Below are 16,093 nucleotides of genomic sequence, written 5' to 3' on the forward strand. Positions count from 1 at the left end.
GTGTGTTGTGTTTTTGTTTTCATCTCAACATATTTTATGGTTTCTCATGTGATTTCTTTGATCTAAGGAATATTTAGGAATCTTTTGCTTAATTTCCATGTGTTTGTTAATTTTCCAAATTTTCTTCTGTTACTGATGTCTAGTTTCATTCTATTGTGGTTGGAGAACATACTTTGTATGATCTGATTCCTTTTAAATGTGTTGTTTTATGGCTTAACATACGGTCTGTATACTGGAGAATGTTCTATATATGCTTGAGAAAAAAGCGTTTTCTGCTTTTTTTGAGCATTCTGTAGTTACCTGTTAGATCTGGTTGGTTTATTGTGTTTAAGTCCTGTTTTCTGATTGGTCTCCTATCTGGTTCTTTCTGTTACTGAAAGTGAGGCACAGAAGTCTCCATCTGTTTTTGCTTTTGTCTGTTGTCTATTTCTCCTTTCAATTCTGTAAGTTTCTTCTTCATGTATTTTGTGGCTTTGTTAGGAGTATATATATTTACAGTTTATCCATAATTTTTGATGAATTGAACCTTTTTTCTTATAAAACGTTCTTTGTCTTTAGTAATGATTTTTTTCCCTTCGTGTCTTGTGTCTGAAAATAATATAACCGCTAGAGTGGCTGTCTTTTGGTTACTGTTTGCACTGGATATCTTTTTCTGTCCTTTCACTTTTAAATTCTTTGAATCTTGTCTCCTTTTATTTTATTTATTTATTTTTCTTTCTTTATTTTTTTTTATTTGTCTCCTTTTAAAAATTAATTTATTTTTGGCTTTACTGGGTCTTCCTTGCCTTGTGTGGGCTTTCTCTATTTGTGGTGAGTGGGGACTGCTCTTTTTTGTGTTGCAAGGGCTTATTGTGGTGGCTTCTCTTGTGGAACACAGGTTGTAGGCTCATGGGCTTCAGTAGTTGCTGCATATGGGCTCAGTAGTTGTGGTCTGCAGGCTCAGGGCACAGGGGCTTCAGTAGTTGTGGTGTACAGGCTTGGTAGTTGCTGCTGGCGGGCTCTATTAGTTGTGGCACAGTGGGCTTAGTTGCTCCACAACATGGAATCTTCCTGGCCCAGGGATTGAACCGGTGCGGTCTGCATTGGCAGGTGGATTCTTATCCACTGTACCACCAGGGAAGTTCCTAAAATATGTCCCTTGTAAGCAGCATATAGTTGGATTGTGTTCTTTTACCCATTCTACCAAATGTCTGCTTTTTGATTGGAATACTCAATTAATTTGCATTTAATTCCAGTAATGTAGAATTTATGTCTTTCATTTTGCTATTTGTTCTCTATATGTCTTAAATTTTTTCCTGGCTTTCTTCTTCTATTGTTGCTTTTCATTGTGCCATGCAAATTGTTTTTCCATGGCTTTTAACTCCAACAGGAGAAGAAACAGTCAACACTTTTTTAAATTAGACTTCTATATTATCAAGTTACCTTTCCCATGCTTTTTTTTTTTTAATTTGTTTTTGAAGCATAATTGCTTTACAATGTTGTGTTGGTTTCTGTCATACATCAACATGAATCAGGCGTATACATACATCCTCTCCCTTATGAACTTCTCTCCCACCTGCCACCCCATCCCACCCCTAAGTTGCCACAGAGCGTTGGTTTGAGTTCCCTGAGTCATACAGCAAATCCCCACTGGTTATCTATTTTACATATGGTAGTATATATGTTTCCATGCTACTCTCTCCATTTGTCCCACCCTCTCCTTCCCTGCCCCCATGTCCATAAGTCTGTTCTCTATGTCTGGATCTCCATTGCTGCCCTGTAAATAGGTTCATCAGTACCATCTTTCTAGTTTCCATATATATGCATTAGTATGTGATATTTGTTTTTCTCTTTCTGACTTACTTCACTCTGTATAATAGGCTCTAAGTTTAACTACCTCATTAGTGCTGACTCAAATGCATTCCTTTTTATGGGTGAGTTATAGCCCAATGGCACCCCACTCCAGTACTCTTGCCTGGAAAATCCCATGGACAGAGGAGCCTGGTAGGCTGCAGTCCATGGAGTTGCTAAGAGTCGGACACAACTGAGCAACTTCACTTTCACAGACACAACTGAGCGACTTCACTTTCACTTTTCACTTTCACACATTGGAGAAGGAAATGGCAACCCACTCCAGTGTTCTTGCCTGGAGAATCCCAGGGACCGGGGAGCGTGGTGGGCTACCGTCTCTGGGGTCGCACAGAGTCGGACATGACTGAAGTGACTTAGCAGCAGCAGCAGCATAGTCCATTTTATGTGTGTGTGTGTATACATATACATATATGTATATATATGTATATAAACCAGCTTTTTTGTCCATTCATCTGTTGATGGGCATCTAGGTTGCTTCCATGCCCTGGCTATTGTGAATAATGTTGCAGTGAACATTGGGTACCATGCTCATTAATTCTTCATGTGTATTCAAGTTACTCACCATTGTCCTTTGATTCCAGCCTGAAGTATACTCTTTAGTATTTCTTGTACAACAGATCTGCTGCTGAAACCTTGTAGTGAATTTTTCATTTTCATGATTGTATTTTTCGGCTTTTATTTTGTTCTTTTTCATGATTTCTATCTCCTTATTCATATTTTCTGTTTGTGAGACATCCATCTTATATTTTTCTTCAGTTCTTTTGACATAGATTTCCTTTAGTAGTTCTTAGAACATGTTTAAAATGGCTGATTTGTAGCTTTGTTCACTAAGTCCAATGTCTGCATTTCCTCAGAGACAGTTTCACTTGCCTTTTTTTCATGTGTATGAGCCATACATTTTTAAAATGTCATTTTTTTGTTGCTGTTGAAAGCTACATTTTAAATAATATGGCAGCTCTGATGATTAGATACTCTTTCTTTCCCAGCATTTGTTTTTGTTACTGTTTGTTGCTGTTAGCTAGTTGAGTGATTTTTCAGAACTAATTCTGTAAAATATATATTCTTTGCCTTGTGTGGCCACTGAAATGTCTCTACTCAGTTAGCTTAGTGGTCAGCCGATAATTGGACAGTGCCTGAGATGAGTACGTTCCCAGTTTTGTTTAGAGGCTCTGTGTGTATGTTTGTTGGGGCACAGCTTTAACACTCAACCAGGAAATTTGTTACTTAGCTTTACCCTTTGTTTCCTGATGTGCAGAGCTTCCAGGTTAGCCAGAGGTGTGCACTTAGGGCTTTCTCAGGCCCTTCCTGATCATGTGCACAGCCTGCAGCTTGTGTGTGGCTCTGGGCATACATTTGACCGCGTAGATTGTCAGGAATATTTTAGAGCTTTTATAAGCCCCATTTTTTCTTTTTAAACTTCTTGGTTAGTCTGTTGTTGGTCTCATCTGTTATCCTCTGCCTCAGTCACCTATAACATGGTACAATTGCTTACAGTTGTTTTTGACAAATGCCTTTGGGGAAAAGGCTTTTTTTGCACTGAGTACACTCTTAGGATAGCTTTGGGAGTGGGGTCTTCCAGGAAACCACCAGACATGTCAAATAATGAACAGTCCTCTGAGGATGCAGTAGTAAAGGAACTGTCGCCCTTATCTGGCCCTCTTGGGTAACTACCAGGCTGCTAGTTTTCACCAGACTTGTAGACTGTTGGTTTTCAAGTCTACTGTGTTGGGAGGATGGGAAAAGGGCAGAATCGATGCCACAGAGTTTGCTGGTCTCATCAAGATTAGCCATCTTTCTTGAATAAGCTCTCCCCAGATTGCTGCAAGCCTTTGGTTAATTTCTAGTGTTAGGAAAATGTTGACTGTTTTTGTCAGTTTTCTTTTTCGTGTTATGGAGATGATTTTCGAATGTCCTTATTTTCGTATTTTTACTGATGTCTTACAGCTGAATTTTCAGGGTACTTTTATATTTTAGATATGAGTGTTTTGTCAGGTATGTGACTTGTACACATTTTCTCCAAATCTGTCACTAGCTTTTTAATCCTCTTCATAGACTCTCTCACCAACTAAAATATTTTGTTTTGATGAAGTCTAGTTTATCAGATTTTAATTCTAAGGGTCATGCATTTGTTATTTCTAAGAACACTTTTCTATCTTTAGAGCCCAATGATTTTTTTCTGTCTTCTACAAGATTAACACTATTATATTTTACACGTAAACCTATAATTTGCTTTGAAATAAACACTGATATAGAATGTCAGATTTGAGTCAGTGTTTTTTTTTCTCTTCACATATATCCGGTTGTTCCAGCACCATTTGTTGTAAAGACTTTTTTTCTTATTGAATCGCCTTTGCAATTTTGTCAAGAAATCAGTTAGCACTCTTCAGGTAGGACTGTAGTATAATTTGGGGGAGGTTACAGAGGGATGGATATAAGAAGATAAAAATCATTTTCTTATATAGGAAAATAATAAGATCCAAAAATGAAAAATCAAGATATGAATGTATTTAGAAATTGGGGTAGAGAAGGCAATGGTACCCCACTCCAGTACTCCTGCCTGGAAAATCCCATGGATGGAGCAGCCTGGTAGGCTGCAGTCCATGGGGTCGCTAAGAGTTGGACATGACTGATCTACTTCACTTTCACTTTTCACTTTCATGCATTGGAGAAGGAAATGGCAACCCACTCCAGTGTTCTTGCCTGGAGAATCCCAGGGACAGGGGAGCCTGGTGTGCTGCCATCTATGGGGTCACACAGAGTCAGACACGACTGAAGTGACTTAGCAGCAGCAGAAATTGGGGTGGGATTTCACTGGTTCTGTTTTTCATAACATGCTTTATTTGATTTTTAAAATATGTATTTGTATATTTTTGATTAAAATAAAAACAAAATACTGTAGGATAATGCCAACACCTTACTTAGGGGAACGTCCAAAGCCTTAAATGTCTAAATTTTCAGTTTTGAAACATTTTTTACTGTGGAAAGAATGCTCAGAATAGTACATGGAAAAAGGTCCAACTTAAGTATTCAAAAGTACATGTGTGCTTAATCACCCCTGTCAAAAATTAAAACATTGCCAGATCCTCTGCTTTCCTTCTCTGCTGGGGAATTACCTCCTATGTTTTCTGATACTAATTTTTTTGCCTTACATTTTTGCCATCAAAAAACACATTTTTGACATTTTTTCTGTTAATGAAATTTATACAGATTCTGGCTTTTCCAGCTTTATGAGATTTAGTCCTATTGTTGCATATGACTGTAGCTGATTAATTTTCATTGCTGTACAGTATATTAATACTCTGTAGTTCATTCTGTTTTTGGTGGAAATTTGACTTGTTTCCATTTTTAGACAGTTGTAAATAATGCTGTGCATTTACTTATACATGTCTCCTAGTACACACATGCACACCTGTATGTTTAGTAAATACCTAGGAATTTAATAGCTTGGTTTTAGAGTGGAGAACCCTATGGACAAAGGAGCCTGGTGGGCTGTAGTCCATAGAGTCACGAAGAGTCAGACATGACTGAAGTGAGTAAGGACACAGAGTATAAGTTCTATTTCAGAAGCTATTCAACATTTTTTTTCCTGAAGTGTTTGTAACAGTTTATAATCATCAGCAGAGTTCCTTTTGTACTGTATCTTCTGCAGCACTTTATATTGTTAATATTTAATTTTAGTCATACTAGAGGGTATGGTGCACTGTCTCTTAGTGGTTTTACTTTCTATTTCCCTGATTACAAATGTGATTGAATACCTTGTTAATATGTTTCTGACAAGATTTCATAATTACTTTGTGTGTATTTCAAAAGAATGTGTAATCTTCAGTTTTTTGGGTGCAGTATTTTTGTGTTTGTTAAGTCATTTTGTTAATCATGTTGTTCAAAACTTCTACCTCCCTACCTGGTTAATTTCTGCATACTGGGTCTATTAGAGAGAGATGTTAAAATCTTCTACTGTGGTTATGGATTTGCTTTGCTGTCCATTTTTGGTTTATATATTGGAATCTGTATGGTTGGGGAACATAAATTTAGAATTGTTTCATGTTTCTGATGAGTTAAAACTTTTACCATTGTTGATTCTTACTACCTTTGGTGATACTTTTTGCTTTGAAGTCTGCTTTTATTGCTAATAACATAGCTACACAAACCTTCTTATAGTTAATGTTTGTGTGGTTTGTTTTCTCCCTGCAACCATTTATTTAAAATTTTTCTGCCCCCTATGTTTTACAACTGTTTTATGTATACACCATATCATTGTTGTTTTACTTTCAGTCCCATCTAACACTTAGTCTTTTAATTATAACATAAGAATTCATTCATATTTCATAAATTAATGGTTATCAGGATTTAAATTATCTTATTATGTGCTTTCTATTTATTGTGACTGTTGTATTATTTTTCTCAAGAATGCTTTCTTTTTTTTGTTCACTAATTTTATTACTTGTTCCTTTCCCCATTTTTTTTTAAACTATTTTGTCTGCTAGCCACAAATCTAATTTTTGTTTATTGGAAAATACTTGTTTTTCTTTTTTGAAGAGTAGCATCACTGAACATGAAGATGTTCCAGTATCCACTTTTTTTCTGGTGATAAGTCAGCCATTAGTTGCATTGTCATTTCTCATGTATAACCAGTCACTTTTTTCTGGCTGCACTTAAGGTATTTTTTGGCCTTTAGTAGATGGACTATGTATGATATATACTGTAGAAGTGATTCTTCATATTCATCATGCTTGGGTTTGTTGAGATTCTTGGATCTACAAGGTAATATTTTATACCAAATTTGAGATGTTTTTGTTCATTGTTTCTTTAGGAAAAACTATTGTGTACCTTTTTTACTCTTCTTGCTCTCTTTCTGTTACATCTTATTGTACATACATGTTGAATTGAGTTTCATCTATTTTGAACTGCCTCATAGTGTTCTATACTGGTCTCTGAGACTCTTAATTTTTCTTCAGTAGTTTTAACTGTGTTTTTTGGATTGAATAGTTTTATTGGTCTATCTTCAAGCTCACCAATTCTTTCTTCTTCCATCTCTAATCACCTCCTTATGGTAAATTTTTATTTTTATTTTTGTCAGCTTTTTCTTTCTTATAGTCTCTTTTTGAATGTGTGTTCTTTTAATTCTCATACTTAAAATAGCTGCTTGGAGTTCTTTATATGCTAACACTTAGATTCTATATTCTGAGTACTCAGAATTGTATCTCTTAACACCCCTTTTTTCCTTAATATGGATCACTGTTTCCTGTTTCTTTGTAAATCATGCAGTTTTTGCCTGAAAACTGAACTTTATGATTATGTTTTAGTGTCTGGACTCTTAATGTTTTGAGAATTCTTGGGTGAAGTTTATAGACAGATTTTGAAGCTTGCTTATGGTTTACCTATTTCTAGAGATTCTGCTGATTCCCAACTGTTCTGCTGGACTTGGATTCTGTCCTCTGACATTTCAACCTTGTAGGGCTTCAGCTTTTGCTGCCAAAACTGTGCACAGTGGAATGTATCCTGTTGAAAAAACATCACACTCACAGTAAAGCTCTGTTCAAGTGTAAGCTTTCTCTCCAGCCTCTGTCAACTTTTTCCCCTCAACTTCTTCAGTTTTCCTCTGTGCATACATAGTTTTATCAGTCATCCAGTGATTTAGGCAGAGTTTATCCTGAGAATTTTTGTTACATTTCTCTTTTGGTTCTCTCCCTGCCATGCTTTCTCCATTTAAATTTCCAGTTGTTTTTCCATGCCTCAATTCTGAGCCCTGAGATGATGTTATCTTTCTCCAGAGATAATTTTTGTTTGCTCATGCTACTCCTGGAGTCTCTAACATTCTGGGGTTACCTTAATTATGTGTTAAGGATTGAGTTTTGTGTTTTTTGTTTTTTTTTTTTAATCTGGCTACTTAAATGTCTTCAGGTGGGGTTGCAGTGTATGCAAGAACTTTTTTTTACTTCTGGTTCACTAGAGTATAATCTTTTAGGAACTCGACTCAAAGAGTGGGCAACATTTACTTTGGTTTTAACCAGTTCTGAACCTTGCGATCTCAGTTTGATCCCACTAGCTCTAGAGCAATGTCAGAAATAGTGATCAGTTTCTCAACTGCATCATCTGGATTAGCAAATAAGCCCAAGGTAAAAGCATCCTTAGGTGCTAGGTTTATATCTCTAGGTCACCATCTTGTCTTGGATCTTGGCCTGATCATTCTTTACTGTTGTATTAGCTTTTTGATGCCACCAAATTGACAGTTTTTAATATTTTGCTGTTTTTTTCTAGTAGGTCTCAGTGAGTCAATTGATAAATATTACCTATTCTGCTGTTATTGCAGCTATTTGAATTGACATGTTTGAATCAATGGATGTAAATGATAGGATAATGTCTCCATCCCTTGACTTTGATTTTTTTCCTGTGGTGAATTCATTCCTAAGTGTGTTACCTCCACGAGGTGGCAAAGATGGGCACTACCTGCTGTGATCTACATCATTGTCATAGCCATTATTTCCACTGAAGAGTATACCTTTCCCAGTAGTCCTTGCAGGTATTTCCAAATTTCCCATTCTGGCTACATTGCCATCCATAATATAATAATGGTAGCTAGGAGCAAAAGGCACTCTGATCAGTCTAGGTATCATTTGTTCATCCCTTGATCCAGGAGCTTAAGATTGGTGCAGTTGTAACAGTTACATATTAATACTGTTTCCCAAAGGAAGATACCATTAGCATAAATAGGAAAAAGAATGTTGGGCAAAGAAGCAGATTGTTCTGTAACAGTTTTTGTAGATTTATAGCATATCCTGAAAGATTTGATTGTATTGTTGGATCCAGTAAAACTACCTTGCAACACAATTTCGTGAGAGATTGTAGTTGACTGATAACTTGTTAAAATTATTTTGCTCAGTTGTGTATCTCTGAGACTGACAAACTGTGACAGATATTTTCTAGAGTCACTGTTAGTAAAAGAATAAAAGAGACTTTTATTCCTCCTCTTCCCATTGTTTTCAAAAGTTGAGAAACCTACATTTGTTGTTAATCTGCAGTAACTCCTTCTAGGGATAAGAATAATATGTTATCTTTAAAATAGGGTTGCTGTATCAGTTGGCTATTGCTGTGTAATAAATTACTCTAGAACTTGACATAAAACAAACATTTATTATTAGAGTAACTCTATGAATCAGGCAGTATTTCTCGTCTTGGTAGGGCTCGTTTAAGTCCGCATTCAGAACCAGGTCAGGAGAATGATTCTGCCACTGTTGGATGGGGTTCTCTAGGATGGACTGTTGTGGGACATCTGGGCTTTCCTCTTGTCCTCTAGCAGGTTAGAGTGGGTTTGTTCTCATGGTAGTGGCAGGATTGCAAGAGAGCAGCGACATACATGGCCTCTTGAAGCCTAGCTGAGAACTGGCAAACTGTGACATTTGCTACATTCTGTTTGATCTTCCTTAAAAGGTCAAGCCTGGAGTAAACAGGGCTATGGAAAGATCTGTTGGCAGTGTTAGTTGCTCAGTCATGTCTGACTCTCTTTGTGACCCCATGGACCGTAGTCTACTAGGCTCCTCCCTCCATAGAATTCTCCAGGCAAGAATATTGGAGTGGGTAGCTATTCCCTTCTCCAGGGGATTTTCCTCACCCAGGGATTGAACCCAAGTCTTCTGCACTGCAGACAGATTCTTTACAGGCAGTCTGAGTGACCAAGGAAACCCACCTCTTGGTAGGGGAAACTGCAAAGTCTCATTGCCAAGTGCATTATTCATGTACCTCATGAATAATGAATAGGATGGTACAGAATTGGGGTTATTTTTGCAGACAGGCTTTTGATTCATGCTGTAGAATTTTTGATGTTATTTTGTTCTAAATTGCTCCCCATTATATTTCAGTAGGAATTGTGTTTAAGAGTAGACGTTGTTACAAGTGTAAATTAAATACATTGATCTGTCCAGTAGTCAAGATGACTTATACTTGTTTCATGGAATGTGTCTGATGGGGTTTTGTAAGCATTGTTCATGGACTGAGTTATCAGTTGTAGGTAATTGAAATGCCTGTTGTAGTACCAGTTGTAAGTATTAATAGATGATTATACTGTTACTCTTTTGATTATAAATGACAATTTCTTGTGTTTATCATTTTTATTATTATACTAACCTTCTTAATTGACTTTATTTTCCCCTGCATATTATTCTTTGCATATTGTGATATTTTAAACAGATTTATTGAAGTACAATTGATATATACTAAATCACACAGGTTTAAAGTGTGCAATTTGAATAGATTTGATATCTGTATATACCCATGAAGTCATCACAAGATAACAAACATATCCTTTATCTTCCGAAGTTTCCTTGTGCCCCTTTGTAATCTTTTCCTATTTATTGCTTCTTCCGTAATGCACAATGACTGATCTGCTTTCTGTCACTTGATACGTTAGTTTGAATTTTCTAGAATTTTATGTGGATGAAGCTGTGCATTGTGAGATCTTTTTGTCTGCTTTTTTCCACTCAGCATGATTATTTTCACATACATCTGTGTTGCATGTGTCATTAGTTAAATTCTACTCTGTTCATTGTATATAACTTAAGGCTTTATATGTTGTTGGATATTTTCCCCTCAGCTTTTGGCTGTTACAAATAAAGATGATCATTTGTATGTAAGCCTTTGTGTGAACATATGCTTTGTTTCTTTGGGTAAACACCTACTAAGTGTTTGATATTTTAAGATATGGTGGTACTGTTTTTACAAAGTGATTGTACCATTTTATCTTCCTGCATGTATGTATTAGCATTTCAGTTGTGTAGTGATAACTCATGGTTTTAACTTGCATTTCCATGTTGACAAATGATACTAAGCATGTTTTCATGTACTTATTTTCATTCATGTATCTTTGATGAAATGCTGCTTCAAATCTTCTGCCTGTTTTATAATTTAGTTGTTTTTTTGTTATAATTGAGGTTTTAAAAACAGATTTGTTTATTGGTGGATATAATTGACACATTTAAAGTGTATAGTATGATAAGTTTATATGTATACACACACACATACACACATAACATACACTCAGGAAGTCATCACTACAACCAAGATAATGAATATATTTATCACCCCCAAAAGTTTCCTCTTGCCATTTTGTAATTCTTTCTTTTCAGCTGCATCCCCCTTTTTGGGTATGATCCAGATCTGTAGAATTTTGCATTATGAAACTGAAACTCTACCATTAAAGCACAATTTTTTATCCCCCTCATCCTTAACCCTTGGCCGCCACCTTTCTGCTCTTTTGTTCTGTTATCTTGACTATGTTAAATACCTCATATGAGTGAAATCATACAATATTTATTTTGTAATTGGCTTATTTCACTTAGCATAATGTTCTCAAGTTCATCCATGATGTAGCATGTAACAAGATTTTCTTCATTTTTAAAGACTACTTAATATTCCATTGTATGTATATACCATATTTCCTTTATTCATTCATCTGCTGCTGAGCATTGAGTTTGCTTCTGTCTCTTGAATAATGCTACAGGACACATGAGTATATAAATATCTCTTTGAGATCCTGTTGTACTTTGAATTATTTTGGTATATACCCAAAGCTAAGATTACTGGGTCATATGCTAATTCTGTTTTTAATTTTTTGAGATACTGCTTTACTATTTTCTGTAATTGTACCACTTTACATTCCCCCTACATTACACAAGAGTTCCAATTCTCTGTATCCTTTCCAGCACTTATTATTTTCTATTCTTTTGGTAGTGGCCATTTTATTGAGATATGAAATATCTCATTGTGGTTTTGATTTGCATTTTTCTTATGATTAGCAGCATTGAACATCTTTTCATATATTCTCTGGACATTTGTATATTTGTCTATTCAGATCTTTTACCTGTTTTTAAATAGGATTGTTTTTGTATATTTGTTGTTGAGTTGTAAATGTTACTTACATATTTTGGGTATTTAACCCCTTACCAAAAATACGATTTGTAAAAATTTTTTCTCATTCTGTAGATTGCCTGTTCACTGTATTGGTTGATTCCTTTGATGAAGAGGAATTTTTAATTTTGAGGTAGTCTGCCTTGTCTATTTTTGCTTTAGTTGTCTCTGCTTTTGGTGTCATATTCAAGAAATCAATGCCCAAAACTCAGTGTCATGAAACTTTTGGCCTTTTTCTTCTCAGGATTTTAGCTGTCATGTTTAGGTCTTTGATTTGTTTTAAGTTTATTTTTTAATGTCATGTTAGGTAAAGATCCAACCCTATTCTTTTGCATGTTTTGATCCAGTTGCCCAGCATTATTTGTTGAAGAGACGTCCTTTCCCTGTTGTGTACTGTTGACATCATTATCAAAAATCATTTGACCACACATGCATGAGTTTATTTCTGGACTCACTCTTCTCTTTCTTTGGTTTATATGTCTGACTTTATGTCAGTCCCACACTGTCTTGCTTACTGTTGCTTTGTAATATGTTTTGAAATGAGGAAGTGTGAGACTTAATATGTAGAAACACAACTGATATTTGTGTGTTGTTTTTATATCCTGCAAAATTGCTGAGACCATTTACTAGCTTTAACATTTTTGAAGAATCTTCAGGATTTTCTATGTATAAGATCATGTCATCAGCAAATGGGTAACTTTATTTCCTTATTTCTAATTTGTGTGCCTTTTATTTTAATTTTTTCCTGTCTAATTGCTCTGGTTTGTACTTCTAGTACTGTGTTGAATAGAAGTAGTAAATGTGGGCATCCTTACCACCTTTTTGCTCTCAAAAAGCTTTCAATCTTTCGCTAGAGTAGGATGTTAACGGTTGATTTTTCTCATGTGACTTTTACTGTGTTGAAGTGGTTTCCTTCTGTTAATAGTTTATTGCATGTTCCTACCTGAAATGATTTTGAGTTTTGTCAAATGTTTTTTTCCCCATCAAGATGGTCACTTGGTTTCTGTCCTTCCGTCTATTAATGTGATGTATTTCATCAATTGATTTTTTGTCTGTTGAACCATCCTTGCCTTCCAGGAGTAAATCCAATTTGGTCATGGTGAATATCATTCAGTTTGCTGGTATTTTGTTGAGGAGTTTTGCAAATACTCATATATGTCTGTAGTTTTCTTGTGTCTTTGTCTTTGGTATCACATACTGCTGATCTCATTACTCTTAATGAGAATGAGTTTGCATATGTTCTTTTGTGTTCAGTTTTTTAGAAGAGTTTGAGGAGAATTCTTGCTTAAATAGTTGGTAGAATTACTCAGTGAAATCATCTGGTTCTTCACTGAGAGGGTTTTGATTATCGCTTCAGTCTCCTTACCTAGTTATAGATCTGTTCAGATTTTTTAGTGCTTCATGATTTGGTCATCATAGATTGTGTGTTTATTGGTATATAATTGTTCATAGTAATCTCATAATTCTTTGGCATTTGTTGTAATGTCCCCTCTTTTATTTATGATTTTGTTTGAATAATCTCTCTTATTTTCTTAGTCTAAGAATTTGTCAGTTTTGTTGATTATAAAAAACAACTCATTTTTTACTAACTTTTGGTTTTCTTATATAAGTATAAAATTAAGCTGATGATTTAAGATCTTCTTTTTTAAATGTGAGCATATAAACTTTCCTCTTAGTACTGCTGTCACTGTATCCCATTAGTTTTGGTATGTTGTGTTTTCAAAATATTTTCTAAATTCACTTGTGATTTATTCTTCGACCCATTGGTTGTTTAAGAGTTAGTTGTTTCATTTGCTGTATTTATGGATCTTATTTTCCTTTTGCTGTTGATTTTTAGTTTCATTCCATTGTTGTGAGAGAAGATAGTTGGCATGAGTTCAGTCTTAAATTTGGTAAGATTTGTTTTGTGGCCTACTTTACATATATTTTTGCTGTTATCTGCATTTGGGGTTTCATTCTGAAGCTGTTTCTAATTTGTCAGTGTTTAATTTTCTGAAATATGTTCATGCCTTTTCTGTACACTGAAAATACTTGAAAAATGAAGACATTACTTATCAGAAATTTTAGATTTATAGAAAATTTGAATAGAAAGTATAGAGTTCCCACTCTACCCTTCCTCCCCCGTGGACACTTTGTTTTCTGTATTAACAACTTACCTTAATATGGTACAATTGTTACAATTAGTGAACCAATATTGTTACATCATTATTAACTAAAGATCATAGTTTATTCAGATTTTCTTAGTTTTTACCTAATGTTATTTTTCTCTTCCAGGATCCCATTCAGGATACTGCATTACGTTTAGTTGTCATTTCTCATTAGACTTTTTAAGACTGTATTTTTAATGACTTTGACAGTTTTGAGGAATATTGGTTAGGTATATTATAGGATTTTCCTGTATCAGAATTTGTCTGATGTTTTTCTTAAGATTAGAGTGGGATTGTGGGTTTTAGGGAGGATATATTTGACATTTTAGTGAAATAAAACCAGTTCTATTAGTTACTTAAGTGTTCTTTCTGTATCTCCTTCCAGTATTCACCTAAAGAATATCCTAATTATATTATACTTTAGGTATGGATTTAAAGGGAACTTCCTGTCTAGTATTAGACACTCATCCCTGTCTGACTGTTTGCGACCTCATGGACTATATAGCCCACCGGGCTCCCCCGTCCATGGAATTCTCCAGGCAAGAATACTGGGGTGAGTTGCCATGACCTTGTCTAGGGGATCTTCCCAACTCAGGGATCATATGCAGGTTTCCTTCATTGCAGGCAGATTCTTTACCATTTGAGCCACCAGGGAAGCCTACTTCCTATCAAACTTTCTTATAAGATACTCCCTTTAAACAAGATAGTGTTTATAATGGCCTGGTTTGTCTCTTTGAGGAACAAATACAATTAAAAGTGGTTTTTTCCCAGACTTTGAAATATAACTGTGAACAGAGCAAGATAAATTAAACTGTTAAACTCTTAAAGAATCAGCCTGCCAATGTAAGAGACCTGGGTTCAGTCCCTGGGTTGGGAAGATCCCCTTGGAGAAGGGAATGACTATCCACTCCAGTATTCTTGTCTGGATAATCCCAAGGACAGAGGACCCTGGTGGACTACATACAGTCCATGGGGTTGGAAAGTGTCAGACACTACTGAGTGACTAGCACACAAATTCAAAAAATTAGTTATTGTGTGTAATATTTGTATATGCTTTTGTGCAAACATGTGTATCTTTTTGGGAGAAGGCAATGGCACCCTACTCCAGTACTCTTGCCTGGAAAATCCCATGGACAGAGGAGCCTGGTGGGCTGCAGTCCATGGGTTCGCTAAGAGTCGGACATGACTAAGCGACTTCACTTTTACTTTTCACTTTCTTGCATTGGAGAAGGAAATGGCAACCCACTCCAGTGTTCTTGCCTGGAGAATCCCAGGGACGGAGGAGCCTGGTGGGCTGCCGTCTATGGGGTCACACAGAGTTGGACACGACTGAAATGACTTAGCAGCAGCAGCATATCTATTTGTATTAGTTGGCTAGGGCTACTGTAATAAAAGACCACAGACTAGGTGGCTTAAACTACAGAAATACATTGTCTCACAACTCGAGAGGCTAAAAGTCCAAGATTTGATCGTTAGGTTTGGCTTCCCCTGAGGCCTCTCTCCTTGCAGATGTCAGTCTTCTCACTACGTCTTCACAGGGCCTTTCCTCTGTGCCTATATCCCTGGTATCTCTCTCTTGTTAATTAATATAAGAACACCAGTCATATTGGATTAGGGCCCTATCCTTATGACCCTATTTAACCTTTATTACCTCCTTACAGGCCCTGTCTCCAAATATAAATTATATTGGGAGTTAGAGCTTCAACACACAAATTTTATAGGGATACAGTTCAGTCTGTAACAAGTTTTATATAGTGTTTCTGATTTATCTCCCAGAGAACTTGGCATCTTCAGTATGTTTATTTTCTAGGCTGCTCTCACAAATTACCACAAACTAGATTGCTTGAAATAACAGAAATTTAATTCTGTCACAGTTCTGAAAGCCAGAAGTCTGAAATCAGTATCACTGGGCAGAAGTCAAGGTGTCATCAGTGATGTTCTCTGTACAGAAGAATCTCTTCTTTGTCCCAATTCCTGGCTATGGCTGCAGTCTTCAAGGCCAGTGTTTTCTGATCTCTGTGCTCTGACTTCACCTTCTCAGTGTGTCGTCAAATTTTTCCATGTCTCCCACTTTATAAGTGATTGCATTTAGGGCCCACGTAGATAATCCAGGATAGTCTCTCCATCTCAAAATCTTTAATGTAAATCACACCTGCAAAGACTTTTTTTCCCTCTTGCCATATAAAATAAACTTC

The 16,093-nt window shown here is 35.9% G+C and overlaps 1 protein-coding gene across 21 annotated transcripts in view; it reads left to right on the forward strand.

Annotated features, from left to right (window-relative positions):
• Positions 1-16,093, forward strand: part of ZNF644 (zinc finger protein 644) — a 96,618-nt gene that overhangs the window by 19,344 nt on the left and 61,181 nt on the right. The window contains exon 1 of one of the 21 annotated variants that reach the window (XM_027536554.1): positions 13,396-13,643. The exons of 18 other annotated variants lie outside the window; for them this stretch is intronic. The gene's annotated coding sequence lies outside the window, so the exon portion shown is untranslated. Of the gene's footprint in view, positions 1-13,395; positions 13,644-15,207; positions 15,897-16,093 lie in introns of those variants that run through there. 2 more of the 21 variants (XM_027536549.1, XM_027536561.1) reach the window with 2 other exon arrangements.

Source organism: Bos indicus x Bos taurus, chromosome 3 (genome assembly GCF_003369695.1).
Source record: "Bos indicus x Bos taurus breed Angus x Brahman F1 hybrid chromosome 3, Bos_hybrid_MaternalHap_v2.0, whole genome shotgun sequence".
Lineage (NCBI taxonomy): Eukaryota > Metazoa > Chordata > Mammalia > Artiodactyla > Bovidae > Bos > Bos indicus x Bos taurus.